The following is an 8,516-nucleotide window of genomic DNA, read 5'->3' as shown; positions in this document are numbered from 1 at the left end:
ATGAGATACTTCTGCACGAAATGAAGTCAGACTTTTGTTTGCATTAGCTCTGACATTTCAGACCCAAGCTAGGTAATTTTGTATTTGACCAATTTCTAGAAATCTTTAGATTAACTGACAGTTAAGACTTTGTGAGATTCTTTTCTCTTGTAGGTATATACATTCACTTCATATTTGTACAATGTTCAAAATAACAATTACCTAAATACAAAAGATGTATACTCTTTCATAATAAATTATTCAATCCTTTTTGTGCCAGTAATGGGGGACTGGGAGATGCCTCTCAGCCTTTTTACTCAGAACTAGTGTTCTAACACTTAGGACATACTTCCACTTTTAGATTTTTTGGTGGTTTATTGGAGATAAGAGTCTCACAGACTTTTTGAACCTCAGATCCTCAGACCTCATCCTCCTGAGAAGTAAGATTACAGGCATGAGTCAGAAGTATCTGGCAAATTATTTAGTCTTAAATATAATCTGTCTTATACATAAAGATAGAATGTAACAGTTACTAGAAGGAGACTAGAACTGAAGATTCATCCAACTTCAGGTTATGAACTCTGCATGTATGTGAACTCTTTGAAATCTGTGTCATTTGAGGATTCAGAAAATGATACGAAGTATGGCACTGTGATATGCTGAGTGCTTTGAAGTAAAGGAAATTTGAATGCCTCAGAAAGCATTAGCAGAATTTGTCTCTCTCTGACCATTTTATGCTGTCCTACAGTTCACCCTTTTTCCTCCCACAAAGCTAGTCCTGGAAGTGGTGCTGTGGCTCAAGTGGTAGAGCGCTCACCTTGAGCTGAAGAGCACAGGAACAGTGCCCAAGCCTAGAGTTCAAGCCACACAACCGACAAAAAAAAAGCTAGTCCTGTAAGGTAAAATTCTCATCATCAAAGCAGGTCACAGAAGACAGAACCCCCAAGAGTAATTAAGACAAGTCATTCTGTCCCTTCTTCTTTCATGAGCACTCTCATTTCGTAGTGGTCTTGCCCTATGACCAGGAGGATGGAAAACCATGAAGCATGTGAACAGACAGGCCTTTCTGGGAATTATCACTCAGTTTAATACCACCGGATCATAACCTTTGCCCAATCACATCTCTACCTAGGTGTCTTTTTTTCACCAAACCTAAGCATATAAAAACTTACCTTTGCGTTTTCATTTCTGAGCATTCTTCTATCAGAGGAAAATGTGATTACAAGGGAAAGCAGTTGCCTGTCAAGTGTGAGGCCCTAATTTCAGTCCTTAGCACTGTAAAGAAAAGGTAAAAAGACCAAAAATGCCATTACATTAACTTATTATGTTTTTCCCTTATTAAACTGTCTTTATATACAAGTATTAATCATTACAATGAATTAGGATAAATTATCATACCTTCCCACTGATATAGTACCAGTTCACCTGAAATTACTCATTTTTGAAAAGAAACATTTACTTTTTCCAAGGCTTTACATTATGTTCTTGGAAAATACAGGAAGAGAATACTGGGTGGGACTATGTGCTAAGTTTTTGTCAAATAAGAACATATTCAGGAATAGATTATTGGACTGAAGTAAAATAGCCTGCGTGGTTCTGAGTAAGACCTTTGTCTATTGTCCTTTTCCTACCAGCGTAAGCCAGAAAATAACACTTGAACATTGGCTGGGATTTACCAATGTTTTGCTGCAAAATCTGAATTTAAATTTATTATGTATCTGGTCACACTGATGAAATTTTCTAAGTGAAAGACAGTAAGTCCCTACCCAAAAGTACATGGGCTTTTGTAATATTGATCAATGAATTCATCAAAGTCTGTTCAGGCAATTCTATTTGTGGATATTCACAATTTATTTAAGTGTCAACCTACTTTCCAAAAGGCATAATCAGGAGATAAATATAACTTCCAAATGCAATGACAAAGAATCTATTCAGAATTGTCTTTTGTGATAAACAATGGGTTTTTTTGTTTTATTTCTTCTGTCTTTCATTTGAATGTGTATCTTGAATGATCAAACTGGCATCAAGTAGGATGAAGATTTGCTTATTTATTCAGCAGAAATCATTGCTACTGATGAACATCAGCTATACATTCTATGCTAGTAGTCAAGCTGACAACTCATGATATCTATCCTACATTATATCTTTTTGGAAATATTCAATGGATATCACTTCAACTAAAAAGGAAAAAATACAGAGTGTCATCCATTTATCTGCCCAAATGTTTGATTAATAAAAACATTGTTAACTTACCAATGTCTGTCATACAGTCATTCCATGAAGAACCTGAGCTCTCTCCTACATTGAATTACTACAAAGCCTGTTCTCTTTCTGTTTTCCCCATCTGCTAATATTCTCTGACATTTATTATCTAGACTGTTTCACTTAATATGCTCAGCAATAGTTTCTGCTTGGACAGAATTAACAGTAATTTTCATAAAGGGTATCCTAGGGCTGGGGACATGGTTCAAAGGGTAAAATACTTGATTGGTAAACACAAGGCCCTGAGTTCAAACCACAGTACTATAACAAAAATAGTATCATTAAGTGTTTTAGTATATGTTTTAAAACTTATTTCCCATACCTCAATCAATCTTTTATGTCTTGTCAAATTTACCTAGGATGAGTAACTTCAAATTTCAAAGTGTCCAACTGATAAAAATAAAAGGAGTTACTGACATTTAAAATATCAAAAAAATACATTTACTTTAATCTTGAGATTTTATTCTTGAGATAACTGTAGAATAGTTGAAGTAGCTAGCAGATATCAGTGCCAAAACATTGAAAAGTACACTTTCAAATACAGCTCTGATCTCCTCTCTTTAGCCACCTCGCTGGAGTCTGTGCTTAGTCTTCTCAAAGTAGGGAAAATCAATAGACATTACAGAGTGATGTAAAAAGCCCTGGTGTTTTGTTTACAGCAAAGTAAAAAAATCAACTACAAAGCTAGAGGAGACTCACACAATATGGTCTAAATTTGATCCAAACACCTTCTAATCCCTTAGAAGACTGTTAAGCAGGCTAGAATTGAGTAAATAATTATTGAGCAATTTCTGAAGAAAAGCCCTAGATGGGTACTGGGTTGATAAGGTTAGTCCATACTCTGAAAGATCTACTGATCCTATAGAGGGCCAGTTAAAGTAATAGATACAAAGCACTGATGAGTTTTATAATGAGCCCAAGGCTTATACAACTGAGTTTTATGAATATGCCCATAAGAGGGAAAAAAAAGACAGATTAAAAAGACAAAGTCTAAGTTGGGGGAAAGGTCACTAAATTGGAGAAAAGAATAAAAGTGTCCAATGTAACTTCTGATAGTTTTCATAGTGGCATGTAGGTCTGATGTCTCCTACTGGAAGGTTTATTCTAAAACTAGGCTCTACAACTTCTAACCTCTACAAACTGAAGAACTACCTTATTCCTATTCCAGACCCATTGGAACTGATCTGTGTGAGACAGGGGCTTGGAATCTCCATTATGAACACATAATCTTGGTGGCTTAGTTGGAAAGTTTAGGAAATATATCTATAACTCATTCATGAACCCAGGCAAGTGAATTTATTTCTGATAGAGCAGCTAATCTCTAACATAATCCTGCACAAAAGCATCTGAATCACCACTATATGATCTTAATACATGTTCAGCAGATGCACCCAAAGAATAGGGTGTATGAAATGGTAAGAATGTTAAAATTACTGTTATGTTTAATGGAGGGCTTGCTATAATATTTGTACTGACAAGCTTATTAAGAAATTCTGATAAAAGTCATTCTTATAATGTACTTTAAGAATTATTGATTTAATTTTTATTCCATTTGAAAAAGAACAGTCAACTATTGTACAAAAAAGATTTGTAAGTTAGATTTAATTGCAGATAATAAATCCAGTACTACATAAAGACTGTAAAGAAAGGAAGCATTTTTTTCTGCCATGTTTAGTAATGTGTGTCCAGCGCCTACTAAAGTGTTCTTTATATAGTAGATGTCCCAAAAGTATTGTTTTACATAATGAATAAACTCAGGAAATAAAGATTATTAAGTCTCTTAATCTTGAGTACTCATATCTCTTACTGAAATGTGTCAACCAAAAGAAATTTAAAGCAAATTTACAAATGAAAAGCATGGTGTTGGCGACTGAACTGAAAGGTTTAGAGTAGGTAGCTCTCAAACACGGTGGAGTTTCAGGAAGGAGAAGAAAGTTCCACAAGGAGAAACCAAAAGGGAGAAAATCTCCCATACCTTCACTCTGTTAACTTGGCAGGACTATCAAAGGTGTTGATGTTTTGTGTGCTCATCACTGCTTGTCTCAACAAAGTTTCAGTTACCACTGCCGACAGAAGATTATATTTTAGCATCACAAAAGGAAATGAACTCCAACAAAAGGAAATAAGACACATTTTTAGTTGCCACTGTTGTTCTTTCTGAGTTTCAGTTACCACTGCCACAGAAGATTATATTTTAGCATCACAAAATGAAATGAACTCCAACAAAAGGAAATAAGACACATTTTTAGTTGCCACTGTTGTTGTTTCTGTTTCCTTTTCCTTTTTTCTTGTCTGTTAATTTGTTTGTATTTGGGAGGGCAAGGGGACACAGAAATTGGGGGGGGCAAAAGGTGAATAAATATAGCGGTGGTACTCTATAGACAAGATGTTAAAAATAAACTATACAACTTGTGGGTGGGCACTGGAGGGAAAAACAGAAAGAGTGGGGAAAGGGGTGTTATGGTTCAAAGGGAAATGTACTCATTACCTGACTTATGTAACTGTAACTTTTCTGTATATCCACTCTACAATAATATTTTTTGGGGGTTCGGTCGTGGGGCTGGGCACTGTCCCTCAGCTTTTCAGCTCAAGGCTAGCACTCTACCACTTGAGCCACAGCGCCACTTCCGGCTTTTTTCTTTTTGCTTATGTGGTGCTGAGGAATGGAGCCCAGGGCCTCATGCTTGCAAGGCAGGTGCTCTACCACTGAGCCACCTTCCCAGCCCCTACAATAATATTTTTTAAGAAAAGAAAATCCCAGAGTATGCAGCAAGTATTGGGGAAGACTGTAGCAATATTGAAGCAAGATTGTAACTTTAAAACCAGTTGTTTAAGGATACAGGCGGACCTGTTGCAACAATGAGAAGTACAAGTTGTCATGTCCAAAACGAGCTTTACAATGTCGGTGCGGGGGGGGGGGGGGGAGGGGGGGGAAGGGGGGAAGGAGAAGGATTGGGATTGGGGGGTAGGGGGGAGGCTGGGAAGGGATGTGAAGGGTAAACAAAGGAGGAGGCTTCAATGCTTGGTAAGAAATGTACGCATTATCCTGCCTATGTAATTGTAACCCTTCTGTACAGTATGTTCACAAATAAAATTAAATTAAATTAAAAAAAAAGATTGTAACTTTAAAGCAGTGGCTGAAAACAGTGGTATAGCTGTTCTGTGCCCAAATGTGAGCATGAATAAAGTCTATACAGATATAGTTGAATGGAATCTGCTTAGGGGATTGAAAGGGAAGGGAAAGAACCCTGAGTCAAAAGGATGTTCAATGACCTTTTTCTTCCTTCCCTCCATGGCCAATGCCTTTCATACTAGCCTCTTTTATATTAGTAGCTGAGACAATGTATTTGACATTTATCATCACTGATGGCTGGTATGATGGCCATAGAGTACACACAAAAGTTTCAGTCAGATTAGTCTATTGGTGTTGTGGTTATAACATCATGTGGATGTTATTTTTGCAATCATTTAGATAATTATAATTGTTTATCCTTATTTAATGTTACTGAGTATAGCGGATTTTAAAAATTATTGTTCTTTGCATGTGACCATCTATCTATACATCACAATTACCTGTTCCCAATCCCTTTTTCACTAGGCAAAGAACAAAGCTGGTTTCCCAAGAATTGTATCTGTAATCTTACTTGGCATAAATGCAAGATACTCATTTCAATCCAGAGCTGGATGTAGTGGCACTCACTTCTCATCCTGGCTACTTGAGAACTGTAAATAGGTAGATTGCTATCCAGGCTGCTAGAGATTTACATGAAACTCTATTTGAAAGAGAATGAAAGCAAAAAGGTTACAGGAATGTCTCAAGTGACAGATCACCTGCCTAGTAAGGCCAAAATCCTGAGTTCAAATATCAGTACTGTACTATCAAAAAAGTAGGAAGCTGGGAACCAGTGGCTCAGGCTTATATTCCTAGCTATTCAGGAGACTAAAAACTAAGGATCCTGGTTGGAAGTCAGCCCAGGCAGGAAAGTCCCTGAGATTGTTATCTCCAATCTTCTACCCAAGAAAGCCAGAAGTAGAACTATGGCTCAAGTGGTAGAGCACTAGCCTTAAATGAATAAGCTTAGGAACAGTGTTCTGGCCCTAAGTTCAAGCTCCAATACTGGCACACAAAAACGGAGGAAGAAGAGGAGATAAAGGGGTAAAAGGAAAGAAAAGAACCAGCATTTGCAAAGCTGTGAGCACCATCAGATAGGGTTTTAACATCTGTGAAATGCAGCAACTTTTGTGTATTGCTTGATACCATAAAAATGCAAATACTATAATGCCTACTGTATTTATAAAAACTGACTACAAGAGAGTTGTAATTTATTAGATTATTAAGAAGTATTGAACATTGTGATCACAGTCCTTACAAGGTATAATAAGATCTTGTATAAGTATATTTACATATGCTTTTGCAAGATTTTGGAAGCTCTTCTATGTGTTAATATAGTTAATAAAATCAAACAGAAAACAAAAAGAGAGAGAGGAGCTTCAAAACCAGGGATCAAGTTACTCATGAACTTTTTTTTTAATCAAGAAAGGAAGTTGGGGGCTGGGAAGGTGGCTCAGTGGTAGAGCACTTGCCTTGCATGCATGAGGCCCTGGGTTCAATTCCTCAGCACCACACATGCAGAAAAAAAAAAGCCGGAAGTGGCACTGTGGCTCAAGTGGTAGAGTATTGGCCTTGAGCTGAAGAGCTGAGGGACAACACCCAGGCCCAGAGTTCAGGCCCACAACGGACCCCACCCCAAAATAAAAAGAAAGAAAGGAAGTTGGGAGGGCCAAAAAAACAGAGTCACCATATTGATGCTCTATCATCTCAATAGTGATCCCTCCCAGTCTTCTGTTGCAAGTCTTTTCTGGAAGATATAAATAGACTTTCTCTGGATTGTTATTTTTGTTTTATTCATGCATGACAAATAGTGTTTTTGCAGAACAGATTAGATCCTTTGTTTAAGTTGCTACCGATGATGGTAAGAAAGCTGCTAGTAGAGCCTTTCTGGGAAGAGTTCTGATAACGTTATTGTTTTCTGATCAAATTACTCCAATTGAATTTGATTTGAAGCTTTTAGCCAAAGGAAAAGTCAGTGCATAAAGTGACCTTGCTTCATAAAGTTCTACCTTTTAAGTGGTGGTTAGCCTGACTGTGTTTTGGCCAACAGTAGGTATTTCTGTCTCTCTCAACAGGATATGGTTCTTAGCAGCAGCCACATTGAGTGACTCCAGTGCCCCAGTCCACTCGGCTGCCTCTACACCCACGATAAGGTATTTGATTGCGTCACCTCAGCCCCTTTAAGTTCTGAAAGTTTCAGGCTTCTATAATATCTCTGAATCACTGTATTGTTTTTCCAAAACCCTACTTCAGATTAAGTATAGAGCTTAGGTTCCTGTTGAGTGCTGGCAGCTCATACCTGTAACCATAGCTACTTAGAAGGCTGAGATTTGAGGATTACAGTTAGAAGGCAGCTTGGGCAGAAAAGTTCATGAGACTCACATGTAGCAAAAAAACTGGAAGTGGAGTTGTGGCTCATAATGCCAGAGCACCAGCCCTGAGCAAAAATGGGAGTGAGAGTCTCTGAGTTCAAGTGCCCCAGTACCAAAGAGAAATAACGCTCTTAGATTTTAAATTAAACTTATTTTAAAAGACTGCAAGCTGTCTTCCTCTCTTGTTTTCTGATCTCCTGTGCACATCTGAATATATAATCTCATTTTACTTGACAAAAGGAAGTGGGGAACCAAAGTAGCAAATATCTTGGGTTCATTTTCTCACATCTGTTCTGTACAGCTTTGCATGAGCTTTAAGTTATCTTTATTCAGTCCTAGGGTTCACTTGCTCTTATGTTAGAGGAAGATACTACATATGAGTAAACTCAGCAGTTGGGATAAAAACCTAACCTGTGGTATGAGCCCTTCTGGTTTCTGTAAGGGGCCGTGCCATCAACAAATAATTTCAAGGGGGTAAAAATTGTCTCCTACAGAGGTACCATCTGTTCTGCATTTTCTCTTGAGTGTAAGAATTGTTATGAGGACACTACAATGGCTCCTCCCAGCTGTTCCTAGATCTGGGTCTCTGCCCTTAGAGAGCTAATACTTTCAGGGGTAGGGATATACAGATTGTGGAAGGTAGAATGCATAGCAATATGTTTTGTAATGAGAAAAACATTTGTCTCCAGTTACTGTCATATAAGAGGTAAGAGAGAAAAATGGAATGTAATATATGAATGAATCATGCACATGACAGGTCGATTCTGACATGTTCTGAATGCACTGGCTGT

General features: G+C 37.6%; 1 long non-coding RNA gene across 1 annotated transcript in view; it reads right to left on the bottom strand.

Moving 5' to 3' along the window:
• Positions 1-1,157: 1,157 nt before the first annotated feature.
• LOC138839668 (uncharacterized) overlaps positions 1,158-8,516 on the bottom strand; it is a 48,046-nt gene continuing 40,687 nt past the window's right edge. Inside the window, exon 3 of the long non-coding RNA XR_011376008.1 lies at positions 1,158-1,254. This is a non-coding gene — a long non-coding RNA (uncharacterized lncRNA). The remainder of the gene's footprint in view (positions 1,255-8,516) is intronic.

The sequence above is a fragment of the Dipodomys merriami genome, unplaced genomic scaffold, assembly GCF_024711535.1.
Source record: "Dipodomys merriami isolate MVZ:Mamm:240054 unplaced genomic scaffold, mDipMer1.0.p SCAF_3, whole genome shotgun sequence".
Lineage (NCBI taxonomy): Eukaryota > Metazoa > Chordata > Mammalia > Rodentia > Heteromyidae > Dipodomys > Dipodomys merriami.
The sequence above is the reverse complement of the archived record's forward strand: the minus strand, read 5'-3'. Positions and strand labels throughout refer to the sequence as shown.